Below are 19,388 nucleotides of genomic sequence, written 5' to 3'. Positions count from 1 at the left end.
ACCAACGTACTACCAAATGTCTCCTGCATCTAAGGAACTGTGCTAAGTACTGCTGAGGCATCTCCAGTGGAGGACAACATTACAAAATTCGCTGTAATGGGGAGGGCACAGTGGGAGTATGTATGCTAGGGCCTGCTTGCAGTGTGTGCTCTCTCCCTAGAGCCTGCTTGCAGTGTGTGCTCTCTCCCTAGAGCCTGCTTGCAGTGTGTGCTCTCTTCCTAGAGCCTGCTTGCAGTGTGTGCTCTCTTCCTAGAGCCTGCTTGCAGTGTGTGCTGTCTTCCTAGAGCCTGCTTGCAGTGTGTGCTGTCTTCCTAGAGCCTGTTTGCAGTGTGTGCTGTCTTCCTAGAGCCTGCTTGCAGTGTGTGCTGTCTTCCTAGAGCCTGCTTGCAGTGTGTGCTCTCTTCCTAGAGCCTGCTTGCAGTGTGTGCTCTCTTCCCAGAGCCTGTAATGTGTGCTCTCTTCCTGGCTCCCTTACCATGCAGCACATTTTTGTCGCTATGAGGGCTTTTTCTTGGTTACTTGCTTCGCTCATCTCTCTACTGACTCTCGTACCATATTTGGGGATTATTTTATTTTAAAATCCATTTTAATATTTGGCAAGTCAAATCCTTGTTGTTCTTCTTTTTCAATGTTTTGTTAGTTAAAAAAATTGTTTTAACGTTTATTTATTTTTGAGAGAGAGACAGAGTGTGAGCAGGGGAGGGGCAGAGAGAGGGAGACAGAATCCAAAGCAGGCTCCAGGCTCTGAGCTCTAAGCTGTCAGCGCAGATCCTAACGTGGGGCACAAAGGCACGGAGTACGACATCATGTCCTGAGCCAAAGTCGGACGCTTAACTGACTGAGCCCCCCAGGCGCCCCGATTTTTTCTTAGAATAGTAACAATTTAAACCAGATGACTATAATAATTTCTTCCTCATAAACTAATATATTATCAAAAATACGTACCTTTGAGAGGCAAAAAGAAGAATGTGGACGACACTAGGAATTGGGTCTAAACTGAAGCAGGTACAGCCGAGAGCCTAGTGATTTCTTCAGTGTTATAAATACCACTTACAGCAGAGTTATCATGTCATGGCTCTCACTGGGGCCAGGCAAGGTGCTGAGTATTTTACGCGTCTTGTTTCACCTAATCCTCACAACAGCCAATAGGTGTTTGGCCCTTTGGCATAATTCTCTCCACTTTACAAAGGAGTAAACTGAGACTGAAGAAGTGTCACTAACTTGCCCGAGATCTCACAGCTGACAAACAGCGGGACTGGGAATGAATCGAGCACCTCACGGTCAACACTCACAGCAGTGAGTCAGCAATCATCTGCTCCTGGGATTCAGCTGGTTCAACACCAGCCAAGGCCAGCTGGTTCCAGCCTTGCCTCCAACACCTGGAACCTGGCCACTGAGTGACCACGCGTCAGTGGCTGACCTGCCAGGACAAGGTTATAAGGGGAATTAGGCTTTCTGGACACCAAATGACATCCAAGTCACAGTGGCGGACTGGAGAGGTGGTCACGCTAAAACCAGCCATCAAGTGGGGCCTTTCAAACATATCATCAGACTCGTTTAGGTGAAGTCAGAGTCAGATACGTTTCATACTGGGCTCAAGATAGCTCCAGTCAAAACTGAAGGGCTGTAGATGTAATTAGTGGTAGGGTGGCCTTTTTAGTCATGCTCTTGAGTATACATGGCAATTAACATCAGTGACATTCTCTATCCCCAAAAATGTAAGTTATAAAACTACACGCACAGAGAATATTTGCTTTCATTTTTCTCTGGTGAAAAACAAAGTCTCAAACCAATATGTGTGTGTGTGTGTGTGTGTGTGTGTGTGTGTGTGTATTTTAAGGTAGGACCTATACTATTTGCTTTTTGATCCCTTTGCTGTGATGTCTTATTATGTGTCAGACAGCATTTATCTGGTGGTCACATAAACCTCTAATTCTTGGAGCAAAGTCAAAGCATCTTTTAATTCTACTGGTTAAACAAACATTACAGATGTTATTCTTTCGTGGAACAATGCAGGTAGAAGTTTCTGTCAGCAACTTAATAGGCTATTAGCCACCCATGGGCTTTCACAGATAAGAAAAGGTGAGCTTTTTCATAATTCAATTCCACAAACACCTATTGAATGCTTATTGTGTGCAAGGCACAATAGAAGTCAAGAATGCAAACACAGAAGAATAAGATAAAAATCATCCAATTTTTTTTTAATCAGAAGTGAAATGATCCTCTAACCCCAGGAATTCACAAATTAGTGAGAACTAAACACATAATGCAAACAAAAAATAAATAGACAAATAAATAAGACAAAATGCACAGGAGATAAAATTTGTAGACATTAATAATAAAATATATTATTAATATATTTCCTTCTGTTTTGCTCATAGGTTAGTGAATTTAAACATATATGATACTAATGGCAATAAAAACAATTGTTTTCATTTTATTTTATTATTATTTTTTTTTAGACAGAGAAAGCACGAGCCAGGGAGAGGGGGAGAGAGAGAGAGAGAGAGAGAGAGAGAGAGAGAGAGAAAGAGAGAGAGAGAGCGTGCGCGGGAATTTTAAGCAGGCTCCAAGCTCAGTGTAGAGACCGATGCAGGGCTAGATCCCACAACCCTGGGATCATGACCTGAGCTGAAATCAGATGCATGGTGCGTTGGGTGGCTTAGTTGGTTAAGCATCTGACTTTTGATCTCAGCTTAGGTCATGAGCCCATGGTTCATGGGTTCGAGCCCCAAGTTGGGCTCTGAACTGAGAGTATGGAGCCTGCTTGGGATTCTGTGTCTCCCTCTCTCTCTGCCCCTTCCCTGCTCATACATACACACACTCTCTCTCTTTCTCTCTCTCAAAAATAAATAAATAAATAAATACATAAATAAATAAATAAATAAACAAACAAACAAACAAACAAACTTGAGAAACAAACAAGAATCAGATGCTCAACTGGTTGACTGAGCTACCCAGTCGCCGGAAAAAATTGTTTTTATACCTACAACAAACCATGGATCAAACACTGTTCCAAGTTCGAGTATTTCTTATTAATCCTTGTAACAAATGACAACCTATGTGGCAGGCAAATGGATACAGATGAGGAAACTGAGGCAAAGAGAGGGGTAACTTGCTCAAGATTTCATAGCAAGTAAGTAACTTGCTCAAGATTTCATACCTGGTAATATAGCTTTATTGTTTCCTCTTTGTTTGTTGTTGTTGTTGCTTTGTTTTTTGTTTTGTTTTTTGTTTTTTTAAGTGAGCTCTATGCCCAACTGAGGGTTGAACTCACAAACTTCAAGATCAAGAGTCGTTTGCACTACCAACTGAGCAAACCAGGCGCCTCTGTTTCTTTCTTTCTTACTGAGAATGTGATCAGCTACTTTTTACTATTACATGGTAAAACAGAAAGCATGCCTTTTCCTTTTGATATATTTTGTTTTATTTATTTATTTATTTATTTATTTATTTATTTATTTATTTATTTAGAGACAGCTTAAGCAGGGTAAGGGCACAGAGAGAGTGAAAGAGACAATCCCAAGCAGGCTCAGCACTGCCAGCTGTGGAACCCAATGCAGGGCTCGGTCCCACAAACTCTGAGAGGCTGACCTGAGCTGAAAATCAAGATTCAGGTGCTTGACTGATGGAGCCACCCAGGTCCACCCCCACCTTTTTGATATATTTTAAATCTACCTTAATAATTTAGCTATTTAATGATCTAACATGTATAAGTTTTAAGTCTAAACTTCTGGCACCCCTTTAGTCATCACAAATACCAAATTGGCAATTTTCAATAATCTCCACAATTTAGAAAGATGACAAAAAATGAATATGTAGAGCAATTCAAGAGGAATAAGCCACAAATCGATAAAGACAGGAAATATTATATGATCAAGTCCTTCTGGTCTCAAGTCGGGGGAAAGAGCGTGGATGACCACCTAAATTAACAGATAATCCCCTGGGGCTCTCACACTGTTGGTGGGGCACACACCATTTGACGGTCAGCTGTCCTGACAGTGGGCGTGGCCTGTTCATCAGGGTCCGTAGGACTTTCTAGCTGCGGGACACTGGAAGATGGGAACCCATTCCTGACACAAATGGGGGGACCTGGAGACGGACTATGGTTGCCGAATTCAACTGAACTTTGAGGTGATGTAACCTCCTGCTGTTTTTTCTCCCCTGCCCCATGCCTTACTGTATGTGTACAACAAGTCTGCATGATGTTTCCCATTCCTCTGTGTGTGTGTGTGTGTGTGTGTGTGTGTTAAAATACAGCTTAACAACTTTCCTAACCTCTTCAGTCTTTCCCCAAGGTCAATGCATTAAGTTGCTCACTTGTTCTCCAATAATGTCGATTTCTTGGCTATTTTTGTATCTCCATAAACACTGTCCCTTTTGCCTGCATTTCTTCCCTCAAATCTTTCACTTGCTTTTCTTTTGGTAAGTAAGTTGACATCAACTTGATTTCCCTAAATTTGCTTTTTCCTCTGTGTTTCCACAGCACTTAGATTTTTATATCTCTGTTACAAATATGTATTATTTTTTTATTTTTCTTTCTTTCCTTTTTTTTTTTTTTTGTACATGTGGGTTCTTTTCCCCCAAGTGACTTATGACTTCAGAGAGCAAAGACCATTTTGTGTTAATTACCTGCATTTCTAGCACTAGCAGTGTCTCACACGTAGTGCATATGTTCAGTTTGTTCAGTAAATGATTATTATCCAATGGATTTGTCATAAAATAAGCCTTACATTACAGTAACACAACACAGACCCTACCTGCAAATCTTAAATAAAGTCACAAAGAATGGAAATAAGGTGCTTTCAAAGTTTCCCGTTTGTCATAAAAATTGGCTTAAGGGAAGTCTTTGAAAGAATAACGGTAGCTGCCTTGATTTGAAAGTTGGAAAGAGAATATTTTAAGCATTTTCCCAAAGCTTTTCTTGATATCCTGTTATAAGGAAAAAAATTAATTTAAGTACATATTGGTAGACTTCTAGCTGTGATTCATTCATCCCAAGCGAGCGTCCCAGGCATTTTGTGATATTCTGGAGATAAGTCTGTGCTTCCGTATGCTTGCCATGACATCACCGATCTCAGCCTTAGTTGCAATGACCAGCTGGACAGAGGGATGTTCTCTTTCCTCCGCCTGACTCTAGGTCCCTCTCAAAGCTAGGGGATGGGTTTTGGTAGAAGGTAAAGAAGTAATTGTATTTCCCTGAGAGTGCTATTTTAGGGAAGACAGAAGTTCATTTGCTGCTCACAGAGAAGGTTGCGATTTGACTGCTTGCCAAATTTAAAGGCCGGTTCCCAGACTTCATCCTCCTTGACCTAATAGCAGCCTGAACAGCTTGCCGGCTTCGTGTAATAATTGACTGGGTGCTGCAGATTCTAACTCCTTAATAGCTCTTTAGTCTGTCTGGCCCTCCCTTCCCTTCCAATGTCACTGTTGCTAATGTTCTAGTTCAAACTCTTCTCCCGTCCCCTGAATTACTGAAAACACCCTGATGGGACTTCTTGGCTCCACTTGGCTCCTTCCAATTTCTCCTACCCATTCCTGACAAATCTTTCTAGAAAGCAAATCTGCTCAGGTCTCTCCTTCAAACCTCTTAGTGCTTCTCAATAGCTTTCCATGTAGAGTCCAAATTGCTCAAGTTGCACATAAAATACTTGATGGTCAGGTTTCTCTTTAAGTCCACCCTCATTTTCAGCCTCTTCCCAAATTATCTCCTTCACTCAAGTTATTCTGAAGTAATTGTGATTCTTCAAATGTGTGCTGATGTTGGCACCTGTATGCTTCCAAAGATGTTTTAACATCCCCAAATGAATCCAGGATATAGGTGCTCTTCTTGGATGGTTTCTCCTTTCCCTTTTTATCTTAGGGACCACACATCTATTTTTACAGGTACAACTGTTCCCATATATTTTTTTTACACTTTTGCACAAAGCCCAGTTTTGTATTCAACAATAAATATTTATTTTGTTCTATGGCACTAACTGCTATAAACTGCTGCTGAGCCCCCCAATAAAACAAAAAGAAAAACAAAAAGAAAACAAAAACAAAAAGGTGGACCTGCCTTCATAGCAGAGTGTAGACAGTTATTACAGAATATTGCAAGGTGCAGTGTAATTATAAAAATAAAAGGGAAGTTGAAGCTGTAATAAATGCTATAAAGATGAGGAAGGTGGTTTGCTACAAAAGAGCTCACAGTCAGGGGCTTTGACTTCATCGGGAGTGTGAGGAAGCGACTCGAATAAACGACTCGCGCTGTGGTCTGAGCTGTGCATAAATTGTTGATAAAGAGAGGGAAGGCATGTTCCAGAAGAAGAAAGAGCACACACAAGCCTAAGCTGTGAGGAAACACATCTCATGTGTAAACTGAAAGGTGGTCAGTGGAGGGGGAATGGGGGCGCATGGTGGGGGCACAAATGGCGGCGGGGGGGGGGGCGAGGATTGGCATGAACTGTTGCACTACAGGAAATGTCCGGATCATTTTGCATCGTTCAAAGAGCAATAAAAAGCCACGAGTGGATTTGAAAAGGGTATGGCTGGGAAAATATGGTTATTTTTGTTCAAAGTTACTTTGGCGACATGATGGAGCAGTGTTGCAGAGGGACAGAGTCTGGGCACAGATCATTCTAAAAGTTAAGGCCAAAGATGAGGGTGGAGTTATTACCTTCGTACTGAAGACAAAAGGTCAAGAGTTAGGGGATGTTTCATAAAGTAATATGGTTTGGTGATGGTTTGGCTGTGGAAGTGAAAAGACAAAGTTGTCAAGGATTCCTAGATTTCTAGCTTGCTCGAAAGAATTCAGTTCAATACGGTATAGCTTTCAGATGGAATATGACGCAGCGTTCGAATTTACTTTTGCGAAGTGTGTAGGTCATGACGCTTCTCACATCTCCGAGGGCAGGGAACGTGATTGTTGTGGTCCCAGGTGGCACTCTGAAATCCATCACTGCATTCCAGCAGCGGCCGTGCCTCCCACAGGCTGATGGTGCCTGGGACTGGCCGGGATGCTAACAGGGTCCTGCAGACCCTGGGTCCTCCAAGAGGCAACTGAGGCCCAGGACTGCTGAGCGCCTCGTCCAGTGCTCCTTAGAGCCGCAGTAGGGTCTGAGGGCTTCCTGCCAACTTCCCTTCCTCTCTCCTCCACCCAGGGTCAGCCCACATCATGATCTGATGGCTCTTGTGGGGCTCCTTCCCTCCCACAAAGGGCATTACCCTCATGTAATCTTTATATTGATTACATTGCTTTGGCTACTCTTGCTTTGGGATCCGCTATCTTGAGGACGCAGATGTTAACACAGGTACTCTATCATGATTGTTACTGGAAAATAATCATAATGTGGTATTTAGTGAAAAAAGAGGATACAAAACATTAGGTAGTGTGTGATAACATGTAAATTAAAATGCAAAATTCAAAAGAAGCAAACTGGCAATTAATTTTAGCAGCTGGAGGCAAATTAACACCTTTCTATTAAACTGTAAACATGTAATTCACAAAAATAAGTTGAATGGAGCTAAGCAGATCATACAGGTTAAAGTCTTAAGCCTCTGAGAAAGAGTGCTGGCGTGAAGTCGGCAGTGATCTGATGTCAGAAATATTAAAGGTGACAGCAGAAGGCATTTTCTTGAGATAACAAAAGAAAAGCAAAATGTAGTTAAGTGGGTGTTCATCATAGCACGCTTCACAGATCACTATATATATCTAATCTCTAAACATGTATATGTTTGAACATTTTTAATCTTTATTTATCTTTATAGTAAAAATGATTTTTAATTATATAAGTAATGAACTTTACCTAAAAGTACGGAAACCTCTCCCCCTACAAGAAAAGATGATACTTCTAATACAATGACACAATGGATTTTGCAAACTGGGATACTCTTGCTCACTGTTTTGCCCTGTGAATGTGTTTTACATTGTTTTTGCTTTTGTTTTTTAATGTTTTTATTTCTTTTTGAAAGAGAGAGCACAGGGGAGGGGCACAGACACAGAATCTGAAACAGGCACCAGGCTCTGAGCTGTCAGCACAGAGCCCGACGCGGGGCTCAAACTCACGAACCTCGAGATCATGACCTGACCCAAACTCAGACGCTTAACCAACTGAGCCCCCAGGGTGCCCCCATTTATATTGTTTTAATTCTGGAATATACTATTTTACATCCCGAGTTTTCACTTTTTTAAATGTAACACTATATCATAAATATTTTTACTACATTGCTAGTCCAAGAAAGTATAATATCTCATCAAGTGAATATATTATGATTTAATTAATTATTATCCAAATGTTGGATATTGAGGCTGCTTTCAACTGTTCATTATAAAAATGAACATCTTCCTCTACAGTTTACCTTCGCTGTATCATTTCCTACAGGCCTGAAGAAATGGAGTTATTTGGTCTGAGAGCCTATGAGCCTTAGGACTACAGTAACAGACAAAAAGGCTCTCAGGTTAGATGAACAGAAGAAACTGCTAACATACAGAAGAGGAACGACTGTATACAAAGGTAGTATTAATGGCATGAAGCCTTCTCTTTCTAGCCCAGGTGGACCCCTGGTAGTTGAAACAGGCTTCCCATTATAAATAACCATGAAACAGCACAAAATGAAAGAAATAACTGTTTTAAGATGAACAACAGACAATGAAGGATTATTACCTTCAAACAATGTAAACATCAGTCAGAATTTAAGATTTAGGAGAAGAAAGTAACAACAAAAAAGAAAGGACACAGAAAAGGATGCGGGATATACAACTGAGCAAAACAGAGATGAGAGGAAGAAAAAGTATGTTATTTTTAGTCATTTATTTCATATTGGAAAGAGAAATTTTACTAAAAAAATCAAATAGTATGGTGCTTTTCATTAAAATTTGTAACAGCAGACCTTAAAAGAATTGAAAAGTGGCAAAGAAGTATTATTTTTTCCTAAAATTTGTTCAGTGGAAGATTGCAGGACCCATGCTAATTTCCTCTTCCTCAATGGCAAGCATCTGCACTTGAAGATCTAACATAGAAGGTAGCAGAGACTGAAAGGCACGTGCTATAGATGTGTAATACCCAACACCACAAAGCAAAAAACACCCAGACTCTCTGCTTAAAATAGAATTTCATAAACTCTTGGTTTCCTTGGTTGTCAAGATGTATGACCAAACACATTTAAGATATACAATTAAATAACTATGTATAAAATACACTTACATATTTTATAAATATTAAAGTACTTGCAATAATTATTTGCAAATATTGTAACTTGGTGTTCATTTTACCCTTCTGTGATTCATTTATCCTCATACACTGTTGGTATAAATCAAAGAATGATTTCCTAGTAGGGTCTAATGGCTCAAGATTGTGCTTTGTCCTCTATTAAAAAATTACAAATAACAACAAAAAACGAATACAGGCAGAAAAAAAGAGATTACACTGTATCTTAAGTTTAGAAATGAGATTTGCTGTATAAACTTATGAAAGGGTGACAAATGGTGAACAGAGTAAAATTTAACATAAACATTCTTTTTTATAATGTTCATGTACATTTTGCATAACAAATCATATAGGAATGACTGATGAGACACTGTTTCATTAAATAAGCCATTTCTAAAGTATATTCATCATCAGCAAAATATACTTGGATAATGAAAAACAGTAAAGTTTAGCTTGTATCATTTTTTTCTAAACCTCAAACATTGGAAGGAAATGTGAAAATGAAAAAAGAAACCAAAAATGCAAAGGACAAAAGTCCTCAAAACAAAGCTAGCTGCATGATAGAAAGAAATGTAAAAATATAGTAAGTGTATACATTTCCGTTAGTCTTTAAGCTTATTTTAAGTTAATGCACCAAGATAAAGGGAATTTAACCTTTTTGTAAACTAAGTAAACTCCTTTTGGTTTGAAATGTATTACTAAGTATTACATTAGAATTAAATTTTGGATTAGCATCAGGGTAGGCTAAACCTTCATCATACTCTGTAACATGAAATCCCAGCTTCTAGGCTGCAAGCTGTCCATAGTAACGCACAAATGATACCAGCAAAAAGGCCTCCATGGAAACAGAACCTCCACTCTGTTGTGTTTCGGTTGCTCTAAGGCATTTTTGGCAAAGGCTGGTAACAGAGCCAAAGATACTTACGGCCTCCCTAGATACTTCTCATAACTTAATTTTGTTAAGTCACATAATTCTGAGTTTTAGTAAGGATGTGAAAAACAAGATCTTTATAGGTAGAAGTAAAAAGTGAGTACAAACACACATACACATATGTGCATAGGTTTGAGAGATACTGAGCAAAAAAACATTTGGAAAATGGCATACACATAATTCAACTGGCCTAAAACAACTTCTATCATTTTTAAAGCTTTTATAAACTTCTTTTTTTTAAGTTTATTTATTTTGAGAGAGAGCATGTGCACAAGCAGCTGGTGGGGGGGGGGGTGGCGGGGGGCTCGGAGAGAAGGAGAGAGAGAGAATCCCACACAGGCCCCCACGGTGTCAGCACAGAGCCGGATGCAAGGCTCGAACTCACGAACCATGAGATCATGACCTGAGCTAAAATCAAGAGTGGATGCTCAACCAAGTGAGCCACCCAGGCACCCCGCACTTTTATAAACTTCTATGCACTTCTTATGTTTTACACTGGGTTAAAACAAACAAACAAACAAACAAAATATCTTTTAACCCTGATACTTTATTTTCTAACTAAATAATGTGCATTTTGTAACGCAGGTACAGTTTTCTTACCCCTTTCAATTGGCCACTAAACCTTTCAAGTAGGCATAATGCAATTAACTATTCTCTCTCTCTCTCTCTCTCTATATATATATATATGAAAATGATCAGAAAATGCTACTTCAAAATATGCCTCTTTGGCATAAAGGTTGTTTGAGTTGAAGTCAATTAAGAAACAGCAGACACTAAGGAAGCTCTCTGCTCCCCCTTTCTGCATAAAAGCAGGGCATAAACTTCTCTTTTGTAAAGGACATTTCCATTTATAAAGGTGTTCTCCTGTCCCATGTGAGGAAGAGGAGAAGGACTCCTGAGATAACTTTTACACCCAAGATGTAAAGTCTGCATAATAAACCTTATTAAACAACTCTTTTTTGTCACACATTTCCTAGTCTCCTTTCCACAACTTGCTTTCCTCCTCTCCAGAAGCCCAAATCGCCTTTTCCTTGGCTTGGTCTCTTGTCCATACTTTATCACACTTTGTTAAAATTATATATTAGCCCCTGGTTCTAATAGTTATTGTTCTGTGAGTCCCTGCCATGTGCATATATATATAAATTAAACTTTTTCTCCTGTTAGTCTGCCTTTTGTCAGTTTAATTCACACTCTTCAGATGCTAAACATAAGAGGGTAGAGAAAATGTATTTTTCCTTCCTTATACCTCTATAACTAACAAAATAAACCTTAACTATGTACTTCACATATACAGTAAATCTTTTATAAAGTCCATTATTTTTTTTCTCCTAGAAACAGACATTAGAACAATGGCTGCCAGTGGCTAGGTAGCTGGAAGAATAAGAAGTTGTCCTTTGGGTAGAGAGTTTTAGACTCGCAAGATGACAGGCTCCTGGAGGTTGGTTGCACAACCATGTGGATGTACCTAACATTTGAAGGTACAGAAAAACCCACCCCAAAATATGCCACTTTGGCAAAAAAAAAAAAAAAAAATTATTTTGAGTTAAAGGTACTTGAAAATAGCAAACGCAAGAAAAAAACCCTGACCTTCCTTCACTTAAAAGCAGGAGATGAAAGTCTCATGTGAAAGATACCCTTTCTGTACCAGAAGGAAAGTATCATTCTTATCATCAAGGGTGAGAAGTTGAGACCGAGGGAATTCTATACAAACAGACCATGTTAAACCAATTCATATCTTCCTTTACCTCTCCCCCACAAAATTTAGTTACTTTTCCACAATTGCCTCTCATAGCTTCTGCCATTTCTTTGGGTCTCCGTTCCTTATGAGGCCTTCCCATGTCACAATAAAACTCACATCCATTTGTGTGCTTTTCTTCTGTTGGTCTGTCTTATGCCAATTTAATCCTCAGGCCCAGATGAAAAACCCTAACAGGAGAGAGGTAAAAATCTGTTTCTCACACACTGAACTCTACACTTAAACATAGCTAAATGGTAAATTTTTTATTATGTGTATTTTACCATATTAACTCTTTTTATTTAAAAACATGTTTATTTTGAGAGAGAGAGAGAGAGAGTGAGTGAGTGAGAGAGGGTGAGTGCACAAGCAAGGGGAGGGGCAGAGAGAGGAGGAGACAGAGGATCCCAAGCAGGCTCCATGCTGTCAGTGCAGAGCCCCACATGGGGCTTGATCTCACAAACTATGAGATCAAGATCTAAGCCAAAACCAAGAGTCTGCTGCTTAACTGACTGAGCCATCCAGGTGCCCCACCATATTTTTTTTAAAAGAACAGCCAAAAGATTATATCAATACTTACAAAGCCATTAGTAAAAATAAAACTGATATAATGAAAAGTTATATTATTTTCTAAAATTTAAAAAAAATATTAAAAATTTTTTAATGTTTATTTTTGAGAGAGAAAGAGACAGAGTGTGAGTTGGGGACAGAGAGAGGGAGGCACAGAATCCAAAGCAGGCTCCAGGCTCCGAGCTGTCAGCACAGAGCCCAACGTGGGGCTCAAACCCATGAACCATGAGAACATGACCTGAGCCGAAGTCAGACGCTTAACCAACTGAGCTACCCAGATGCCCCAGAAAACATTTTTAAAAGAAGAGAAAAAGGGAGCTCCAATTTCAGAAAAACTTCCTGAACAAGTTCTCCAGGTACGGGGAAGAGAGGAGCTCCAGGTTATCAGAAGTGGAAATATGTGTTGGTGTTATCTTCTCAGGTTACTAGAAGAACGATTAACCAAACCAGAGATCATGTTGCTAATTGGAAGTAACGTTGTCCAGATACTGAAGTCGGAGCATTTTCCAAGACTGCTGAGGGGATGGGCACAATGGCTCTGGTTGGGCAACAAAAGACAGCCAATTAGTCTTGAAACCACTGACGGGGGGATGCAGTGCTCATTCCTTGGGAGTCATGAGAAATTCCACACACAATCACTCATCCGTGGAGGAAAACTTGGTAAAACCCTGCACCTATACCTTCATATGTTGAGAAAGCTCTAGTAAGAGGAATTAGATAAATATCAAAAGGAGACACTGTTTCTTTGAAATGTGGATTAAATCTTCATTTTAGAAATTACACGAAAATGATTTTTGAAAGAAATAGTTGGAGAAATTATTTGAAAAGGTATTAGAATGACAAGCCCCTGATTTTCATGTGTAGAAAAGAAGACTATGCCCAAACAAAATAGTTTATTTGGAATTGTCTCCGCTATTTATTTGCACAAAAAATTAAAAATAAAAAAAATGAAAGAGTGCTTTTACATGCAGAAGCTAGAGGTTCAGTCCCTAAGAGAAAAATGTTTAAATATTAAAACCATAGCACATGATGCATCATTCTGTTTCTGTGTATTTCCTCCTTTTATGAGAAAAATTTATGCAGAAGCTTGTCCTTCACAGATGTTAATTATCAGAATAATGTGAGCTACATTGTTCCCACTTTCCTTTAAGCAGCAAATCCCAGAAGGAACTAAAGAATATTATAGATGTGGTGAAAATTGTTTAGAATTTGTAAATGCTGCTAACACATGCTGATCATCAAAATCATTTTAAGCCAAATATAGCAAGAATTTTGTTTAACGTCATTCAACTATTAAAAAAAGAAATTTAGAAGCAACCAGCCCATGTCACTCAGAATACTGATATGACACATTTAGATTTTGTGGTTATTGCAATGATAAAAAAATATCTTTTCTTATTTAGCTTTACTTTCCTCTAAAACCCATCTTTTATTAGAGCAGAAAGGAAGTTTAATCAAGGAAACAGATAATAAATCTTTCAGGTTTTTCTAATGCCAAAAAAATCATTAGGTAGTATTCTGAGAAAATCTCAAACAACTATAATGCCTATTTTTTTTTTAATGTGATTTCATCATTTTCAGTGACTCAAGCACCAAGACAGCAAAGATCTAGATGCTGTACGTCTAGCACCTAATCAGTGCTTGGTAAACTGCAGATACTCACTCCATAAGTTGAGTGCTGTTGAAGGATAAAATAAACCCATGAAAATCCACAAGTATAAATTGAACTCCACTAACTCTTGATCATGAAGATCCAGATGGAATAACCTCTTAGATGGAAAAGGTAGTAGTGTATGTGTTAGCCTTAAGAAAGTGCAATTTACAGACCCTCTTGCCCTCCTTTTCTCTTATTCTCTAAGCCCCACCTGCCTGCCACTGTGCCCCAAGTACCATCACTAAAGGCATGCTCTTTTATACTGAAGCAATGAACGGTATTTACTTTGAAAAACAAGCAGTCCTCTAATGGAACTAACACAGAACAGGCAAGTTTTAGTAGCCAGCAGAAGAAGACACAATAAGGCAGATTAAAAAGTAAGACAAGGGATCATGGGAACCAGTGACAGTAACAAAGGTACTCAATGAATATTTCTTGAATAAGCAAGTAAATTTATGAATAAATACAGGAGCGCTGATAATGGGTAAGTCAGAAGGAAGGACACTAAGAAGATGTCCAAGCAACAGCGAGAAGAGATATTTTGAGGGGTTTGATTCTCTCTCCCCAGCCTCATCTCCTCAGCTGCTCCCTTCCACCAAAGCCACCAGCAAAACTATGTGCCTGATAAATATTGTACATCCTCCTGTCCCCTGCCCAGGCCTCACACTTTCATCCAGATTACCGTTCCTTAATCCTTACTGTAAAACAAACAAACAAAAAAAAAATTTTGGAGCTCCTACTGGATGGTAGGAGATACACAAACAAAAACGCCTTTCTTGATTCACTGTTTTGCCTGGGACAGGCATGGTACCGAGCTCTGGAGAAACACCAGGCCCGGGGATGGGTGCCATTTTACAGAGAAGGGCCAACGATGGCTGCTTTTGATGCAGACCTGAAGGAGGGAAGTTGACCAAGAGCTGGAGAAAAAGCATTCCTGGTGAAGGCCAGGCATGGCTCTGGGCTTATGTTCTTGGAAAATCGAGGAAGCCTGTACATGGAGCCAGATGGGAGAATGACTAAGGACAGGCCAGGGTCACATGCAGTGAGAATCATGGTGAAATAAAAAGCTTTAAACCTGCCAGTGACTCAATCTGATTTCCAGTCTGGTCACCTGGAGCTCAATAGTCTCCCCAGGGACCTATGGACATGTAAAATTTTAATCCCCGATCATCCAGGCACTCAAACTTGGTCTCTTCTCTTCTAATTTTGCTTTCGGTTTAATTCCAACTAAAGCAGGACAATCAAACCAGAAAAAGGTATTGGTGTCCCTATGTGGTAGGGAATGGGGACAAGGAGGTGGGAGAAGATGATAAAGTGACTGACTGATGTTAAATCAAACAGCTATGAACCATGACAGCATTCTGAGGGCAGATTATGTTCTCATGTTCTCACTGTTTACTGTTGTCCCCAAAATAACACTAGGACCCACCCCCTTTTTCTAGCATCCCATACTATATTGAGTTTGTATGTAAGATCTACTTGAATAAATAATGGGGGAAAAAAGTGCAGGAGAATCTAAGGTCCAAAGTATGGCTTACGTGACAATGATGGCTTTCTATTAGTCAGGATCTGGACGTGATCGTATTTTCTTTAAAAAAAATTTGCTGGGGCGCCTGGGTGGCTCAGTCGGTTAAGCGGCCGACTTCGGCTCAGGTCATGATTTCGCGGTCCGTGAGTTCGAGCCCCGAGTTGGGCTCTGTGCTGACAGCTCAGAGCCTGGAGCCTGTTTCAGATTCTGTGTCTCCCTCTCTCTGACCCTCCCCCGTTCATGCTCTGTCTCTCTCTGTCTCAAAAATAAATAAACGTTAAAAAAAAATTAAAAAAAAATTTGCTGAAATTACATGTTTAAATACCCTTTAAATATTCCATTACTCTAACAATAAAAAATAGTTTAAATGTATTGACACTCCATCTGCTATCCAACTCTCAACAGATTTACATTAAGAAACAGGTGGGAGTAGCCAGGATGGTGGAACAGCATGGAAGTTTTTTGTGTCTCGCATTCACGAAATACAGCCAGACCAATACTAAACCATCCTACACACCTAGAAAGCTGATTGGAGGATTAACATAACAATCTGCACAACCTGAACCACAGCATTCAGCAGGTACATGGCGCAGAGAGGGGAATTTGGGGAACGAGAAGCTGCTGAGGGTAGAGAACCGCTTTTGCAGGCAGAGAGAGGACAGAGACTGGGGAGGGGGGGAGAATAAGGGAAAAGCACCCCTCCCCAAAAGCAGCTGGAGAGAATGTGGAAAATTGGAAACAGCCACAGGGACTGTGAAAGGGATAAAGGAGAAAGGAGAGGGTTTCAATTCCATTAAGACTGTAAACAAGGGGAGCGCAAAGGCTGCAACTCCGCAGCTCCCTACCTGGCGGTGCTCTGGTGGGAAGGGCGAATCCCCAGGAGCAGAGTAGGGTCTGGGAGGTGCTCGGGCCACACGGAGAGAAGCGGTCCCACTGCTGGAAGGACATTTGGTAGAGATCGTTGAAGCCGAGTCCCAGCAGACCCTGGAAAACGGCCACATTCGCTGGTGCTGGAAACAAGGTCGTTAAGGGTGAAGCCTGGTGCCAGGTGCGTGTTGTGATTTCCCACCATCCCTGAAACGCTGCTGCTACACCGTCTCGTGAACTTTTTCTGGGGCGGGCTGGCACCTGGCCGCAGTCTCGGGGCACCGGCAGCAGCAGGGTCCAGCGGGCGTTCCTGGCTGCAGCTGGCATTTGGCCATTGCTTGTCGGGCCAGTGCTCGGTGACACCCTCCCGCAGAGGGGCGGAAGGGGTCAAAGCCGCAGTCCTTCAGGAGTAAGGGGCCGGGGAAAACAGCCGCATCTGAGACAAAACTCGGGAGAGAGGTACTGCCTGGGGCCCGGTCGCGGAGAGTGAAAAAGCAGGGAGTGGATGAGAGCTGAAGACAGAGGACGGGTACGCGATTGCTGATCTACGAGAACAGACCGGGTAGCTGGGTGACGCCATGTTCTGCTCTCGCGCATGCGCATACGCACCTACGAGCGCCGCCACACTCCACCCCAGGAGGCTAGCAGCGCCATCTAGTGGACAGCGGAGCCGTTACACTGAGCCCCGCCCAACTGGGCCAACTTCGCTCTTGAAGAACACAAGTCTCACCGCAGGCTTAGTTTATGGACTGTAAGGCGCTACACAGACTGACTTCTAGGGGAAAACGAAGCAATTTCAGTCCTACTTCAGTCTGTTAGCAGGTCCATCTATTCAATTTTATTTTTATTTTTTATTTTTTATTTATTTTATTTATTTATTTATTTTTTATTTTATTTATTTTTTATTTTTTATTTTTTTCTCTTTTACACTTCTTTTTCTTGAATACAGAAACAGAAAAAAATTCATTTTTTTCAATTTCTTACTTCCATCATTTTATTTTACTCTACTTCAGTGTATTCATCTTTGCAAATTTTCAAACAATTTCCTTTTTATTTTATATTTATTTTTCTTTTTTTCTCTTTTAAACTTCTTTTTCTTGAATGCAGAAAGAGAAAAACTTCATTTTTACTTTCAATTTCTATTAAAAATATTTTTATTTAATTTTTTACTATATTTTTGCTTTTATGTAAATTTTTTCAAATTCTATTTTACTTTCATAATTTTATTTTAGTCTACTACAGTGTATTCACTTTTTCAAATTTTCAAACTATTTCCTTTTTTCCTTTCTTTTAATCTTTTTTCTTTTTCTTTTCTTTTTTCTTGAATACAGAAAAAGAATAAAGTCATATTTATTTTTAATTTTTATTAAAAACATTTTTAATTAATTTTTTCTACTATATTCTTTACTTTTGTGTATATTTTTTCAAATTCTATTTTACTCCCATCACCTCATTTTAGTCTAATTCAGTGAATTCATTTTTTCAAATTCCCAAACGATTTCCTTTCTTTTTCCTCCCCCTCCTTGTTTTGTCTCTAATCTGTCAAACCACTGTCAACACCCAGACCAAAACACACCTAGGATCTAGCATCATATATTCGATTTGTGTGTGCGTGTGTGTGTGTGTGTGTGTGTGTGGTTTTAATTTTTAATTTTAATTTTTTTAATTTTAATTTTTTTAATTTCAATTTTTCTACCTCATTAATTCCTTTTCTCCCTTCAAAATGACAAAGTGAAGGAATTCACCCTAAAAGAAAGAGCACGAAGAAACGACAGCCAGGGATTTAACCAAGACAGATACAAGCAAGATGTCTGAACCAGAATTTAGAATCACAATAATAAGAATACTAGCTGGAGTCGAAAATAGATTGAATCCCTTTCTGCAGAGATAAAAGAAGTAAAAAATAGCCAGAATGAAATTAAAAATGCTCTAACTGAGCTGCAATCACGGATGGATGCAGTGGTGGCAAGGATGGAAGAGGCAGAACAGAGAATCAGTGATATAGAGGACAAACTTACAGAGAATAAGGAAGCAGAAAAAAAGTGGGAGATTAAGGCAAAAGAGCATGATTTAGGAATTAGAGAAATCAGTGACTCATTAAAAAGGAACAACATCAGAATCATAGGGGTCCCAGAAGAGGAAGAGAGAGAAATAGGGGTAGAAGGGTTATGTGGGCAAATGATAGTGGAAAACTTTCCTAACCTGGGGAAAGACACAGACATCAAAATCCAGGAAGCACAGAGGACCCCCATTAGATTCAACAAAAACCGACCATCAACAAGGCATATCAGAGTCAAATTCACAAAATAATCAGGCAAGGGGGGACTCATGAAAGCAGCAAGGGAAAGAAGTCCCTAACCTACAAGGGAAGACAGATCAGGTTTGCAGCAGACCTATCCACAGAAACTTGGCAGGCCAGAAAGGAGTGGCAGGATATATTCAACGTGATGAATCAAAAAAATATGCAGCCAAGAATTCTTTATCCAGCAAGGCCGTCATTCAAATTAGAAGGAGAGATAAAAAGTTTCCCAGACAAACAAAAATTAAAGGAGTTTGTGACCATAAACCAGCCCTGCAGGAAATTTTAAGGGGGGCTCTCTGAGGGGAGAAAAGATGAAAATATATATAGATAAATACCAAAAGCAACAAAGATTAGAAAGGACCAGAGAATACCACCAGAAACTGTCCAACTCCACAAGCATCATAATGGCAATAAATTCATATCTCTCAGTACTCACTCTAAACATCAATGGACTCAATGCTCCAATAAAAAGACATAGGGTAACAGAGTGGATAAGAGAACAAGCTCCATCTATATGTTGTTTACAAGAGACCCACTTTAGACCTAAAGACACCTTCAGATTGAAAATAAGGGGATGGATGGGGCGCCTGGGTGGCGCAGTCGGTTAAGCGTC

General features: G+C 39.9%; 1 protein-coding gene and 1 long non-coding RNA gene across 2 annotated transcripts in view; both read right to left on the bottom strand.

The window, feature by feature from the left end:
• The window catches only part of PACRG (parkin coregulated), a 503,647-nt gene that overhangs the window by 397,152 nt on the left and 87,107 nt on the right, over nt 1–19,388 (bottom strand). The gene's annotated exons all lie outside the window — the stretch shown is intronic.
• LOC115514620 lies at nt 16,452–17,276 on the bottom strand. Its single transcript, XR_003969051.1, has 2 exons — nt 17,247–17,276; nt 16,452–16,542 (listed from the first exon to the last, which is right to left on the bottom strand). It is a non-coding gene; the product is annotated as an uncharacterized LOC115514620 (long non-coding RNA).

Source organism: Lynx canadensis, chromosome B2 (genome assembly GCF_007474595.2).
Source record: "Lynx canadensis isolate LIC74 chromosome B2, mLynCan4.pri.v2, whole genome shotgun sequence".
Taxonomy (NCBI): Eukaryota; Metazoa; Chordata; class Mammalia; order Carnivora; family Felidae; genus Lynx; species Lynx canadensis.
This window is presented reverse-complemented; position numbering and strand designations above follow the sequence as displayed.